At 37.7% G+C, this 16,104-nt stretch overlaps 1 protein-coding gene across 1 annotated transcript in view; it reads left to right on the forward strand.

Annotated features, from left to right (window-relative positions):
* The first annotated feature begins 2,852 nt into the window (after positions 1–2,852).
* The window catches only part of DLGAP2 (DLG associated protein 2), a 358,902-nt gene continuing 345,650 nt past the window's right edge, over positions 2,853–16,104 (forward strand). The window contains exon 1 of the mRNA XM_039322598.1: positions 2,853–2,900. The gene's annotated coding sequence lies outside the window, so the exon portion shown is untranslated. The remainder of the gene's footprint in view (positions 2,901–16,104) is intronic.

The following is a 16,104-nucleotide window of genomic DNA, read 5'->3' on the forward strand; positions in this document are numbered from 1 at the left end:
ACAGTTAGTAAATGAATGGTTGTAATCGAGGACCTCCTGTATTTAAAATGTCATTTCCTTTCAATCAACTGAATCTTTTACTAGCCGTGGGATATATGAGATACCTTCACCTGAGGGTGGCACAGGAAGAGAGGCAGGATAAAGCATCAGTTACTTACAGTGGCACCTAACCCCAAAACCATCTCTGAGAGAAGATGATTTTTTTTGCCTGGAAGATAATAGAAGATGCTGTCCCATTCTTAATGTTGAAAAAAGGGCCAGACTAGTCAGTTTCTGGAATGGCTGGAATTTGTTGGAATGAAGAAATCTTTTAGGGCCAAAAGGTGCCTGTTCTGCTTATCCTCGCCATATTGGTGGGAGACATTCAGGGATAAGCAATCCTTAATTGAAGTTTCTATATATAAGGGATGTCATTGTTTGTGACTGGAGAAGACTCTTCAGGGTCCCTTGGTCTGCAAGAGATCAAATTAGCTGATCCTAAAGGGAATCAACCCTGTTTTTTTTTTTTTTTTTGAAAGACAGGTACTGAAGCTAAAGCTCAAATACTTTGGCCACCCAATGAGAAGAGTGGACTCCTTGGGAAAGACCCTGATGTTGGGAAAGATGGAAGGCAAAAGAAGAAGGGGACAGCAGAGGATGAGGTGGATAGATAGTGCCATCGACACAATGAACATGAATTTGGGCAAACTGCAGACAATGGAGGATGGAGATCTGGTGTGCTATGGTCCATGGGCTCATGAAGAGTTGGACACAGCTTAATGACTAAACAGCAAAAATTGTTTCTGATTCTGAGCCTCTTGGATTAAATATCCCTAGACTGACATGTTCAACCCAACAGTTGGAAGCATTTTATTCAGGAGGGAAAAAATCAAAGACCTTTTGTGGAGTCTTACTTAAAATATGAATAACTTAAATGCTCAGATTGGCTGGCAGGCTTCCTTCCTTCCAAAAAGAAAAGCTTTTTGCAGCATTCCTGAGCAGAAGAACCTAAGGGAACAACATGTTTTAACATTTTATAAGTTCATCTAGTCCAACCCCCTGCTCAGGCAGGAAACCCTATACCATCTCGGACAAATGGCTGTCCAGTCTCAATCTTAAAAACTTCCAGTGTTGGAGCATTCACCTCTTCTGGAGGCAGGTTGTTCCACTGATTAATTGTTCTAACTGTCAGGAAGTTTCTCCCTAGTTCTAGGGTGCTTCTCTCCTTGATTAGTTTCCACCTGTTGCTTCTTGTCTTGCCTTCAAGCGCCTTGGAAAATAGCTTGAATTAGGACAAATTTGCATTTACATGAACATTGCATGATATCTGATACTGCAGAGTTGCTGCTTTTAAAAGTTTATACCACCTACACTAAGTTTAAACATTGTATTTAAAGTGGGAGTTGATTTATGCAGGCAAATTATCATTTGATGTTAACTATCGAGGGATAAACATAAACATATAGAATGTGAATTCACTTCCATATTTAACATAGGGAACTGCTAATGACCCTTCTAACACTTGCAAGTGTAATTCAGCAGCAAGATTAGATCAGATAAATGAAAAGTAATTTTGATACCATAGAAGCAGCAAATCAAGGACTAGTCAAATATTTGACATAAATAAGGCAAATATTCTTCAGGGATAGGCTTTGGGGTACATTACTATTTTAACTTTCTTTAATATGGAATGGCTTAACTGGCCATATGATTTTCAGCCCAAGTTGCAATATTATGGGAAGCAAATTCCCTCTCAATCCTTGAAACAATCCTTCTTTGTATCTTTTTATAGCTGCTCATTTGCTCCAGGAAGCCCACATTTAGGATTATTGGTCTAAAAGAGACCAACATTAGATGAAATAAACAGTAAAAAAAAAAAAGTATCTGGAATGACTTAGTACACTTTGGGGTATGTAATGGTAATGTAGATGGAACGCTGATATCTTTTTCTGTTGAGAAGGTTAAAAGAAAATTATAGAATGTCAGTGAGCGGAACTCAAATGCCACAAATTCACACTTGATGACTTGATTTTAGCGTAAACTGTTGCTCACTGCTTTGTAAAATGCTCAGCAAAGCCCAAAGCATCTTTTGATGTAGTTTCCTTGTAGATGCTCCGTTGTCACGCTTCTAGCAGGTCAGTTTTCCCTTCCTCTTCTCCCACACCCCCACTCCAGTTTTCCCATCCTGTCTCTTCCTCCCCCCCCATCTTTTGGTGATGATGTAGGATTCATAGTATCACATCATTAGGAGCTGCTGCTGCTGCTCTTAGTGGATGGGACTCCATCCACCACCCTGCCCACTCAAAAGTGATCAAGATTTGTTTTGTCAGTGGTAGTGACGTGTGGTAGGAAGTTGCCCATTTATGGCGACTAGAGCAAATGATATCATCACAAGAGGTGGCTCCTGTCTACATAGAGCTCATTTGTGAAATGTGATTACAGGCATGTATCTGGAAAACAGAAGGCAGAGGCACCTGCTTTATGTAATTTGTATCTTGGGCATCCTGTTCTACAGCAAGCCAGCTTTCCTATTTTGCCTCCTCCTGATTTGGATCTGTGGGGAGAAAGAGCCCCCCCTTTCCTGCTTGCCTGAGCACTCCAGCCTCTTATCCACATGGAATAAAGCTCCAGACCATGTTTTCTGTTATGCTTGAATATATGGGACATGCATTGCAATCCTATGCTTACCACACTGCTGCAGTCTAGTTGTTTTGCAGAGCTGGGTAGCAGGCTAGTCAAAGCTGTGACTAACCAGGTCCTTCCTTGGATACACAGTACAGTCGCTGGCCTTGAATTTTCCCCCTCCGTTTCCCAACCATGAATTTGCATCGTTCATTGATGGCATCTCTTTCTCGATCCGCGTGAGGCTTCATGCTCTCTGCCTGGATGCTGCCTGCAGTACAGCAAGACTTTTCAATACGGTAAGTCAGATGACTCAATTCTTACTCTCCCGCTTCGGCATATACTTCGCTTCCATACCATGCTGCTGAGAGGGCAGGAAGTCTCAGGGAGAAGAAAGGGAAAAAAAAAAAAAACCTGCCGTAATTAGCCCTTCGTCTCATTAATTTTCAACAGAGCCGCTTTCTGTGTGTCTCTCTCTCCCCCTCTCCCCTCCCCCGGCACTTTGCACCATATCCCCCCCCCCCTCTTCAATGCAAACAATGAGCTGTAATGCCTTCAAGTAAGGCTTGTGTGTGTGTGTGTGCGTTTTCAAAAAACCTTTCCGAATTGCATGGAAGAGTTTGATTGCAGGGACAGGTTGGAGAAAAGGCATATTAGCAGAAAGTGCAGAACTTAACAGGTGATGCTGGAAGTGTGTGCATGGGGGGGGGGAGGATAAGTTCAGCCCACACTTAATTGCTGCAATATATAATCTGTAAGGTAGGCTTCGCTTCAGGATTTATACTTTTGAAAAAGTCAGCGTTTTCCATATGTCTTTCTGTTTTCGTTGTTCTGTTACTTAAAACAGGGACCTTTGACTGCATTAGCCTTCCTTGAAGTGAAGATAGAACTATTAAAAGCCATATACTTTCCCCTTTCGCCCCTCCCCTCCCCCAAAAAAGGAACGGAAAAGATAAGAAAAAGCAAAAGAAGCCGTTCGTGGTAACGCAGGGAAGAGAAGATGATTCAGTATGCCTCTTGCCAACTGCATTCAATGTAAAACCCAAAGTGGCTGGTAGGGGGTCTTAAAGGTTCTGGGTTGCTTCCGTAAAATCTGACATTGCTGAAAATGTTTTTGAGACCACCACTCTGACTTGAGAGAGCTTTTCTCACGAAATTCCAGGAATAGCCAGGTTGCTGCTTTATGAATGATAAAGGGCAGGAATGAAGAGGTCACTTGCATCACTGGGTTCCAACTAGGTTGCATCGCTGGGTTTTGACAGTGTGTCTTTTCTCTATTACAACAAGGCTTATCATCTCGTGGGCCTTTGATGGAATGGGCCACTGTGTCATAACTATACTGGTACCTAGAAAGCTTGGCGAAAGTAGCATTCTGGGATATAGTTCAGATGCCTGCCTTTTCAATGTGCGATGGGATGATCAAGGAAAAGAGGCTTTCGGGAATAACACACCAATATGCACAGTTATAAGTCATTGGTCAAATGGTTCTTAGTGAAGTGTTATATATCCTTGTAACACAATACAGTTTCTCTCTCCTCCTTACTTGCCCCCCCAAAGAATAATTATTGAATGGAAGCCACTTGTATATTGTTCTGAATGACCTTTCAGTCTATAATTTGCAGTCAAGATTTATAGCAAGATTTATAGCCTTAGCGGTATGAATAATTTGTAAATATACATTTTCACATATATGCTTGTTTCCTCTGCTGGTAGTTTATGGGATCTGTAGACAAAAAAGGATGCTTTTATGTGTTCTTTGTTTAGCAACAAGTGATTGAGTAAGACAATTCATAACAAGGAAAAATATTCCTAAAATACTTAATCTGCAAGTAGCATTTTATAAGAAATATACAGAACATTCACATGCAATCAGTGTGAACTCCGAATATGCAATTGTGCACCACAAAGGAAATGACTTGTGCTCACCAGAAAACATCAAATGGACATGTGCTGTTAGTCCTTAAGCAATTCACTTTGTAAATAAAATCAACATAAAACACTTAATGTACAAAGGAATACATGAATGTACCCTATAAACCTACCTATTGCTTATATTTTTAAATGCTTGAATAAATTATATTACACCTAATAGGAAGAAAAGGAAAGCTTTTATCTAAAGATAATTCGTAGGTATGAAGACTAAGGTTTTCATTCAACCTTTGAATTTTTTATATGTTGGTATTTAGTAATTGTAACTTCTTATGTATGCTAGCTGACTGAATTTTAAGTATAATTTGATTTGTATAGTTTCCAGAGGAAAAAAAATATTATTTCTTTTTTTACCCTCTGAGATTATTAACTTGGAATGGTCTTTTCCAATGAAAATCAAATATTTTAGAGTCTATCATTGATTGAAATGGAGGGAAAGGATAATGTTAGGAGAGTTACTACTAAGATATTGGAATAATAACCCTGAACAAATTTTCTACTTTTCAAAACTATTGAAGCTTATAGAATTGGGAATGGCATCTAAAAAACATTTGGCCATCTGAAACTTTCAGTCTATTCTAAAGTTTAAACAATAAAGGATGTAGCATATTTTGTAGCAATTTTCACCTAATAAAATTAATCTAAATGTCATCTGAACTACAACTTGTTTCCTATCATGAGCAATCAGATTTGACTGCAATTCAATTAAGTGAACTTAAATTGGAATAATATTGCTTCTGGCCAGAATGCTACTCTTGGCATCCAGCTATATGACCTCCATGAATCACAGAGTAAAATATTATAGAATAATCAGAACAACAGCCTTTTATAGTTCCAAGCCCATGAAGATCTAATTAGATACATATAAAGCCATTGATTTCAGTGAGCTGCAGAGTGCTTAGCTCTGCCTATTCTATTTTTTTCAATTAGAAGTTATGAGTAAACATGGGATGATTTTATTCATTGGGAGCAATAGTATTAAGGGCAGAAAGAGCTGGATACCAAACACAATAGTATAATGATTAAATAAGAACTGATCAGAATAATCCTTATTTATCTGGAATATTGATTTCATAGCAATGGAATGGAATAAATGCCCAAGGGTAGAGTACATGCTCTGTGTTCAAAATATATTAGATACAGTTTTTAACCTCTACATTTGGGGCTGGGAAAATCTCTGTCTGAACCTCTGAAAAGCTATAACCAGTCAACATAGCATTGAATCAGACGGCATACACTCATGGAAATAGAAAATAATGGAATCCTTCAAAAATGGAAACAATCTACAAATAAAACCACAAGAAAATTATTATAGGAAATTAGATTTCGTTGGATAAATATTATTAAATTCATCTTTAATGGTTGGTTTGGGAAATAGATTTTTTTTAATTGCAATTCAAGAGAAAAATATAGCTGGACATTGTGGTTATGAATAGCATAAGAATGATACTAAAGTGGCTTCACTGATCCGTATACAGGATTTTTGTAATTTCAAGCTTATTGTATTGTAAATACAATTACTGTATAGAAATAAAGTTCAACAGAACTGTACTGTACATAGTAATAGAATGGCAGGAACACATATGTCTCCGAGTGTGGATGTATTTATTTGATCTGCTGCTGTCTTTTGCATACTCATTTTAAGTCAGATTGAATTTATCGGGGAGTTTGCTGCAGAAATAATATGTATTATCATTGTGCCTTAGTAAGCCAAGAAAGCATAGAAAGAAGCATCTGCATTTGTTATTCATTTAACAATAAATTTAATTTCTTATAAAACCATCAAGACAACATTCTCTAACAGTGGATAGGTGTTGTAAATCAAAATACTGGGTGATCCTTATCAAGTTAATTCAGATTAAATCCCCCAAGTGTGACTGGATCAAGAGGAAAATAAGTGTCTTTAGCTTGTTAGCACAGAAGTACATTGGTCACTGATTATATTAAAAATGTATTGGGAATATGCTCATCTCTTTCCTTTTTTAACTTTCATCATAGAGTACATAGGGAATGGTACCCAAAACATTAACTTGACCTAGATCGAGATTCTTCCCCCCCCCCCATAACTATATTTTATAAGCAGGCAATGTTACTATTTTATTTATGGAACATTGGAATCAGCTTGTGGTAACAAATTGCCAACATGCTCAAGCATAAGGCTGTCTATTAAAATGCAGCTAGGCTTACAAGCAACTTCTGGTAATTTTTTACTTGTTAAAACAAAACAAAACAGAAGCAAACCAAACCTTAACTAATTATATTTCAGAATGTAAAAGCTGGTACTGTAGTCTGATTGATCCAATGTACAAGCATTACAAAATACTTGTATGCATCAGTGTACATACTTGATCCATATTTCACTAGAGTGAGCTCAACCTGTCAACTCCATTTCCCTTGTCTCCTTGAAAGTGATCAGATATTCCAGTCTTCAAAATTCAAGAGCTTTACACAGATGATATACCCTATCTGGCCACTACCAGTGATGTTGTCATCTTTTCCACAGCCTAGACCAGGTGTCTTCAAACTTGGCCCTTTTATGACTTGTGGACTTCAACTCCCAGAATTCTTCAGCATGCCTGGCTGAGGAATTCTGGGAGTTGAAATCCATAAGTCATAAAAGGGCCAAGTTTGAAGACCCTTGGCCTAGACGCTTTCTTTTGGGACATGGAGAGATAGTAGAAGGAATAATAAAAACTGCCAGGGCCCAGTGAAGCAGATTTTTTTTCCACTAGAATTTGGGGCCAGTAGTAGAATCCTTAGTAAAAAAAAATTAAAAAAAATGACAGTATCAGGGGAACAGTGCCCCCCCCCAATTTATGTGTTGTAGGATGGGAGTCTGAAGAAAGGAAGTAGTGTGAGTTTTCAGAATTCAGATAGCTCCAATCCTGCTGGTGAGTAATTAGGCAGGTATGGTTGTTTAGATGAATGTTTGTAATGCCTGCTTGAATGTTTGTAATGCCTGTAAAGTTGCTGCCAATGGCTCAGGAGGGCTTAGGAGCCCTGGTGGCACAGTGATTGGAATGCAATACATGAAGGCTAACTCTGCCCACAGTTTGGTGTTCGATCCTAATGGGGCTTAAAGTTGACTCAACCTACCATCCTTCCGAGGTTGGTAAAATGAGGACCCAGATCGTTGGGGTCAATATGCTGACTCTGTAAACCGCATAGAGAGGGATGTAAAGCACCATGGAGTGGTTTATAAGCCTAAGTGCTATTGCTATTGGCTCATCCAAGTGAATTTGACAAAGGACAGTTGAACACACCTTATTCTACCCCGTTTCCCTAAGTCGCCTCTTTATCCAATGCTAAACCAAAAGTGTGGGGGCTATCATTCCACCAGCCACAGGAACAAATGGTATTTCTGTTAAACACTGTTTTTATGGAGACTTCCTGCTCTTGATCCCACTCATAAATGTCATCCCTGTCTCTTATTTTTTAATTAAAAGTTGGCCAACCTTTTAAGTTTAAGTAGAAATTGTAGTAACTCAGTTGGGAACAAACCATTGTCTTTTAACAGTAAATTTTCTTCTGGCATTTTGATGGGTTTTTGTTTTTTGGTTTTCATTATGTTGCATTATTGTTTTTACTGGATGCCACCCAACATCATTATACAGCAGAGTTTACTATTATAAGTGACTGAAATAAAATAAATACACAAGAAGCTGTATGTTAGTACCTGTTTCACTACATTGTTAGTGATAGAATTTTTTTCTGTCCTCCTAATGATACACTAAACTTTGAACTTTGGATGGCTTGATATAATACAGAATCCCACAAATGATCATAGTAAATTAATGTTTTTTGGATATTTGGGGGGGGGGGTAAATCAAAGTCTTCTTGCAGTACTTTTCATTCTGCTCAAAAAGCATGCTCCTCTTTTTCATCTCTTCACCTGCTCCACCTTAGAATGGTCTAATTCCAGAATGAGTATACTGTCATATGTATAGTCAGCATGATGGATGCTTCTATGTAGAAAAATCAAGAGTTTGATGATAGTCTTTCATTGTGGCAGTGCAGAGGTCATACTCAGCAGCTCTTTGGTGTCAATGATAAAGAGAAATGGATGCTTTCAGGGTCATTGCACATGGGTCTTTGAGTGTCTTTGTAGCTCTGAAAGTATACAATGCGGTGACTGATCAGGGAAGCATTTATCTTTTTATATTACCCCTTTGCTGAATCTATGCATTTAGTGGCATAAAGCCAGATCAGGTGCTAATACTGCGCGAAACATCTTTAGGTCTTCCTGGGTGGCCTTTGTGGGAGTTGCTGTATTGCTGCAGGGGAGTTCAGGTGAAATCAGCGGTTCTCAAAGGAACCACACTGCTTAGAGAGGAATTGAGACAGCTGTGCCAAGGAGGTTGTCTCCCTACAGCTTCATTGCTTTACCACGTCAGTCTTCCATTAAAGCTATCCTCTGCAACAATCTTTTAGAAAGGGAAGTGACAGGGTACAGTTGGAAAGCACACAATTTGCATTTATTAGTTCCATTTTCAGAACCTGGTGTTTTTTGTTAAAGGATGTCGGTGCTAAACAGCTACTACAATTGGAAATTAAAGTAACCATTTTGGGGGTAGATGGAGTAATAGTCAATTTCATTTTTATTATTATTATTTTTTGAGAGTCTGGTCATTTTGTATCTCCTCCCCCCCACCTTTTTGTTTTAAAACTGAATTTCTCTGAGGAACCTGTTTGCAAATGATGAAAATTTGTAAGGTTCTTCTCTAATATTTTATGCTCTGATTTTGTTCAGTCAACCCTCCTTCTGGAATTTCTTTAGAAAATTCTTTGCCTTCTTTTATGTTCTTTGATTTTTATAAAACTGCATTCAATTTAATAAAATTTAAGAAAAGCAGTCTTTTCCACAGAGTTTTAAAGAACCCATTTTAGGCAGTGCTGGCTCTAGTTGAGTTGCTAGCAATTGGGCCATGTGTTGAACCATGTAATCATTCCTCCTGTCCCCAAATTGGTTTTATTGGATTTTTTCCATTCAAAATTTGGTACCCTACATGTGTAGTACCTGATGACCTAGTTTCCTGCATAAGGAGAACAAATCACATCTGACAGCCTGGGCCAATTTAAAAATCTGATTTTATTGGCAAAATTCTTGGTGCTTTGAATAGTTTCGTTGAAAAAAATGGATGTTTCTTTCAAGAGATTCTGTGACATCAAGCAGGTTTTTCAGAGATGGTAGAAATGACATTTGAGGATGTGAATGTTAAGAATTTGCTTCAGTCTTTTTCCATTTTTTTCTCCCTTTTAATATTTTAAATGGCTCCTTATAGCCATTACTGTCTTTTTTCTCTCGTTTAATCTTGCAATCCTTTCCATTTATGCAAAATTTCTATCTAGTCACTACAATGAAATACAAAAAACACACAACAATTACTTTTTTAAAAAATAGGAAAGAATGAATCAGCTATTTCCATCTTGGCTAGATTATTTTAATCATAACTACTTAAATCACTGCAAATAAGTCACTTGATCTGTCTATCAGGTAAAAGACCATCCACCTCATGTTTTGCTTTCAATTAATCATAAATAGTGATTCCAGGATTTTGCTTTGACAGTGATGTTCATCTCACATCTATTTGCTAGGATCTAAATACTTTCCAAGATAAACTTGGATAAGCTTCAGTATTCCAGCAAAATGTTGAATTATCCCAGTCTTTTCAGCGTAAGACACCATTCTGAATCCCTTTTTTTTTCTCCATTTCATCATCATTTGCCTTAAGACAAGAGGAAAAGGGCTGAACTTTGAGAGACAGAAGCCCACAAAAATTGATTGTTTTATGAATTCTGAAGCATCTTCACTAGGTTAACTACTGAAGGAGGAGAAGGAGGGAATCAAAACTTAGAATGATGAACATTTCTCAGATATATGCCTTCTATATTGATAGCAAGAGACAACCCAAAAGCCTCATTATTTTCATTGATGTGGAAGATATTGAAATGACCCACACATCAAAAATGTGAACTGAAGTATATCCAGTGAATGGCAAGCTGCAAATTTTGAGAGCACCGCCAATATTCTAGGAGTGCCAACCACCAAACATAATCCTCAGCAGAGCTGAAACTTCCTATAGCTTTTCTTTGGGATTGTAAAGGAACAAGGGAAATGTCTATCACTAGGACATTGTGCCAAAGGATTATTTGAAATTATGATGCCATGTTTGTCAAGTTGTTTTCCCTTTAAACAGAGACTGTTGTTGAATCATTTATACATTTACCCTACCGTAAACTCTGTGATATAGGACAGATCCGGCAGAGCTTAGTAAATCGATGCAGATATTTTTCTTCTAGAATACAACTTCATAGCATAAATAAGTCTGTTGAAGATCAACATATTTTGCAGTTTTTTACTGCAAGACTCAGAAATCCAAGATATTTGTGCTTGTAATCCTGGTGGGTAAAACTATTAATTAATTAATTAAACCAACCAATCAATTATATTAATTAATTAATATGCCAGTCATCTTACCCTGCAAAACAACTCCGGATGTCTTGCAATAAAAAACATAAAGATTAAATAGCTACTAAATTCTATTATTTAATTTTAATATTAAATATTGAAATATTAACAAGATAAATTAAAAACACAAAAGCAAGTACAATATGGTGCTGACAATGTATGCAAAAATCTATTGTATGGTGCCCTGTTTTAATCACATGCATAAAAACTGAAAGGACATCCTGATAGTATGAACTATCATAGCAAATGCCTTAAGAGGCACATGCATGTAAGACTTGTACTTGAAAGTAGGAAGTGCAGAAACAAGCAAAATCCGGATTAATGATTTAAAATTTGAAACCAAGTCTGATATTCTTCACAACTGTTCTGTAGAATGTTTCTCTTTGGATAAACTTGTTTATTGAATTTTTTTTCTTACTTTTTTTTCTTTTGCTTCCTTGGAAGTATTCTGACATAATTGGCTGCTTCAAATGCAGTGCTGTGTCTATTTTATCAAGGGAAAAGGCAAACAAATTTGTGTTAGTGGAGACATCAAGTAGTGCTGGAGAATGACATTTCTTTCTTACTGTGTATACCACACAGCTAGAGCTTTATTTTTTATCTCTTAGTCTTGTTTTATTCTGTGTCAGCTTCGGATGGCACATGGACAGAGAAAAGATGATGGCACTACTCACTGGGTGCCTTCTAAAATGATTAGCATGAATTTTATTTAACAACAGAGAATAGTTATCCTCAAAATACGTGATGAGAAAGCAAGGTTTTGAAAGAAAATTCTGAAGTTCATAAAGCAGTTTTAAAGGTCAGATTGCAGGGGGATGTGTTCTTGGCAAGGAATTATGTCTAAGAGTTATGATCAGAATTAAATATTCAGCCATAATTTGGAAGTCTCCCATAAGGAACTAGAGGGTTCCATGTGATCCTGTACTATTGGCTGAGCTTATCTTTCTTAGGTAATGAGCAAAATATAAAGTGATTAAATAAATAAAATATAAATTTTGCGAAGGGAAATTGGGTTTTTTCCCTAACAAAGATCTAATTCTGACAACAGGATCATTTCCCCCTCTCCCCAGAGATGGCTGGGGCCAGCAGCAAGAATAGCAATCTGACAGGATAAGAAAAAAGTAATCCACTTTGATCTTGGAGAGAGAGTGCTTCCTAAGAAGCTCTTCCTAAGTGCTTCCTAAGAAGGTCCTCACTGCTAAACCATGGAGGGACCCTTCAAATACTGCAAAGAAGTCATTGGATGACATTAATTCTACATTCAATGCAGCAGACTGTGTTTTTTTCCTCCCATTAAAATGCAAATCATAGTTTTATCCTAGTTCATTCAAACCTTGTGGACATGCAACCACAGTGTTATGCAGTTGAAAGGGCCATTTAATTCGTCTCCTTGCTCACTGCAGGCATCCAAATTAAACCATCTCCCGAAAAGCTCTAGATAGCTTCTGCCTGCCTAGTTCATTACCTCCCTCGGTGGTCATTCCCATTACTGGAATTTGTCCTCTTGTAAGTTAAGACAAATATTCCATGATTTTGGGAGATTATAGGGATTAGATAATGTTCTCTTCCAGTGACACTCCTTCAGCAACCTCTTAAAGAATGCTATCACGTCCCTCCTGGCTCATGTCTTCTCAAAACTAAATATGCCTAGTTTGTTCAGATGTTCAGCCATTGAACATCCACATTGCCTTTCTTTGCATCTGTTCTAGTTTGTCTGAATCTTTCTTATTGCCATGGTTGGAATTAGGGCCATCTAGAGAAGCAGAGTCCAAAATAGAGTGGAACTGGTCCTTCCTGTTCATGTGGATGCCACCTCTATTAACACAGCCTAAAACTGTACTAGGATTATTATTTTTTTCAGCCACATCGCACTGATGGCTTATATTAATCTTGCAAATTGGTATTTGAGTGCGTGCTAAGGCACGCACCGGATTGTTCTTCAGAAACTTGTTTTCCTTACCAGGAATGGGTAGAAATCTCTCAGTTAATAGTTGAGACGATAGCCATTAAATTAAGGAAGCATTTCAGATTTTGTGAATGTATCATATATGTTTTATATTTACCTGCAAAGACCGCTTTTCAACATCCTACAGCACGACTGTCTTTTCTAATTAAAGATAAAGAGTGAAAGAGAAAAAGACAAGGGATGCAATCTGGGTCGGTCACCGGGACCAGAAGTCTTTGTGCTGGAGCCCATCTTCAGCCTGAAAGTTTGGAAGACAAAACTTCTTCTGGTCCCGATGACTGACCTAGATTGGATTCTGCAGCATTATCCTGGGACACGCACATTCGCATTCACTCGTGAGAAAGAGACAAGCCTGGGTTAAACTGAGAAAGATCAGATCAGTTAATGGCTTCTGTTAAATTCTCTAACATGTTTCAGTCTGGGGCACAACTGAGGAGCAAAGAGTATTTCATTTCATCCCTAACTCTGGGATCATCAGGGTAGGAAGAGGTAGGTTTATTTCCCTCTGTTGATATTCCTGCACTGTATTAAAAAACAGCTATCATTTTTCTCTTTGAATAAGAAGTAAGATAATATATATCAGGTCTTCAAGGTAGACCAGACTAAGTAAACAATGCCATGTAGGTCAGAATGACTTTTATTATAATAGCTGTAATAACAGAAACTTACAGTCTGAATGTGCTTCCCCCTTCCTTCTTCTTCATATGAATTATGGAGAATCCTCCCTATGGCATTTTCTCAAGTTACTTTCTTGGCCTGAGCTCAGGCCCCTCTTATCTGACCACTGCTTTAGTACTGACTAATTTTAAAGGCCGTTCTCTCATCCCTCTACTATATAATACTGTATACATTCCTCTTCTTTCTAATACTGAGCAACTATAATTTTTTAGTTGTGTGGGTTTTAATAATGATATTTCTTTTCCCCCTTTCTCGTTATTGTGATTGTTTGTCAATGATATACAGAGCTCCTCACTGACTGTAAATAAAGTTTGTATTACATTGGATCGGAGGTAAAGTAAGAAATGTGGAATGCTTTCTATGACATTAGCTGTTTGATCCTTCTTCCCAGAATTCTTTTTGTCTCTTTGGCCTAGGACCAAATGCTTTTTCTTGGAGATTTTCTGTATTTGATTCACTAATACTCTTAGCCAAATTAAATGGTGTCCTTGGTCCCTTCCTCCACCTAATTATGCTTGCTCTTTTGGAGATGTAACTAATGTTACTTGCTTTTAGTCCAATTGGATACAAATGGAAATAATTTTATTCTGTCATGAATTTCATTCAAGCATTCCATTACAGACCCAAATTGGAGAGAATTCTTTGGAATGAAAGAAGGCTTATATTATTTGAACAATTCTTTGTAGCATGATATTGGTTTAACTATTTATTTATTGGCCCCCAAAATACTATAATATTAGGAATGGTGTAGGGTTCCTGCCTGAGCAGGGGGTTGGACTCGATGGCCTCCAAGGTCCCTTCCAACTTTATTGTTATTGTTATTATTAAGAATGTATTGAGAAAATGCAAAATGTGAATCTGAAAAATATCTGTGAAACAGGTATGGTTTAAAAAAGCAAATATTTCATATAATTCTGAAGTCGGAGAGCATACAATCTAAATTGTTTAGCTAGGGGAATAGACTTTAATGTGAAAAAATGCATACAAAAAGTTCTCCCTGCTGTTTTCTCTCTCCATTGTTTGAATTAAAATTTAAGTACTTTTTTTATATTTGAAACACTAATCTAACAAACATATGCCAGATGTCTACTAATGAGTTATTTAATTGCAGCTGTTCTCATTCAGCTGTTTTATTGTGGAACACAAAAGTAATAAAAAATAAACAAGGAATATGTAGTTGTGGGGAGAGTGAAATTATTTATATAATTTGGATCTGTGGCCTATTAACGGAGAGTAAAGCACCCACCTGTTAGGAAGTTCAGCATAGGAGAAAGTGAAAAGAACTTTATTTCACACAATAACTGGATTTTGGTACAATCCTGATGGTATCTTCACATCAATGCCAAGAGTTGCTTCTCTCATTGACTCCAAAAATTCCTGCACATAACTTTGGAAATACAGCTTGTTTGCAAACAAATCAAATAGATCAGATCATCTTTCATCTCCTGCGATATAGTGATCAGCAAAAAATGCAGAAAGCTTGAAAAGTAGCAAGTTTCAGAGATCCACAGTAAGTATTTGCAATACAGTTGCACTAGTCCAATGGTGGCGAACCTATGGCATGCATGCCAGAGGCAGCACTTAGAGCCATCTCTGTGGGCACGCATGCGGTGCCCCAGAGAGGATGAGGGACTGGCCCCCTGCCCCCTGGCCCCGCCCACCCAGTCTGCCATGACCACCGCGGCCACACCCACCTGGCACCCGGTGATAAATAAGAGGGTTTGGGGTTGCAGTTTGGGCACTGGGTCTCTAAAAGGTTTGCCATCACGGCACTAGTCCTACACACCTAACAGCAGATCTTTTGCGGAAGCCTTACAGCCTTGGAAAATGCCATTTCCCCCCCATATATCTAGGCCATTTAATCTTTCTCAGAATGGAATATAGCTGTATATGTATATTTTGCACACAGAAAGATGAGAAATAATAGTTTTTGTTCTTGCCCGGAGCATTCTATGAACTATTTTTTAAACTTCTTTCCTATTGAAAAATGCTAGTTCAGGAGTACTTTTGGTATTTCAGACTGAGTTTTATTTTGTTTAGCTCCTTTGAAGAATTCTTGTGTGTTAAATTACCTCCTTTCCTACTCCTCTCATACTTAACTGCTATTACAAACAGGGTGGAAAGTTAATTTCCCCCCAATTTGTATAGCTGCCCATTTTAAATATATGACTCTGGGCAGCCAAACACTGCATTCAAAAACAGCAGCTTCAGGAGGAGCTTCCAAAAACCATTTCCCTTGCTTAATCCATCTCCGCCCCCCAGAAACTATTCCAAATATTAGAATCATTTCTGGGGGACTATTCCCCCATATTTCCAATATTTGGAATATAACTATTCCAACTATTGGAACACTGCTATCAAAACATTGATATTAGTGTTCCAATATTTGAAGGGCTGCCACAAAGAAGAGGGGGTCAACCTACAGTATTTCCCAAAGTGCCAGAAGGCAAAACAGCAACAA

This window comes from Crotalus tigris, unplaced genomic scaffold (genome assembly GCF_016545835.1).
Source record: "Crotalus tigris isolate CLP2741 ecotype Arizona unplaced genomic scaffold, ASM1654583v1 scf7180000024117.2648584, whole genome shotgun sequence".
In the NCBI taxonomy this organism is placed as follows: Eukaryota; Metazoa; Chordata; class Lepidosauria; order Squamata; family Viperidae; genus Crotalus; species Crotalus tigris.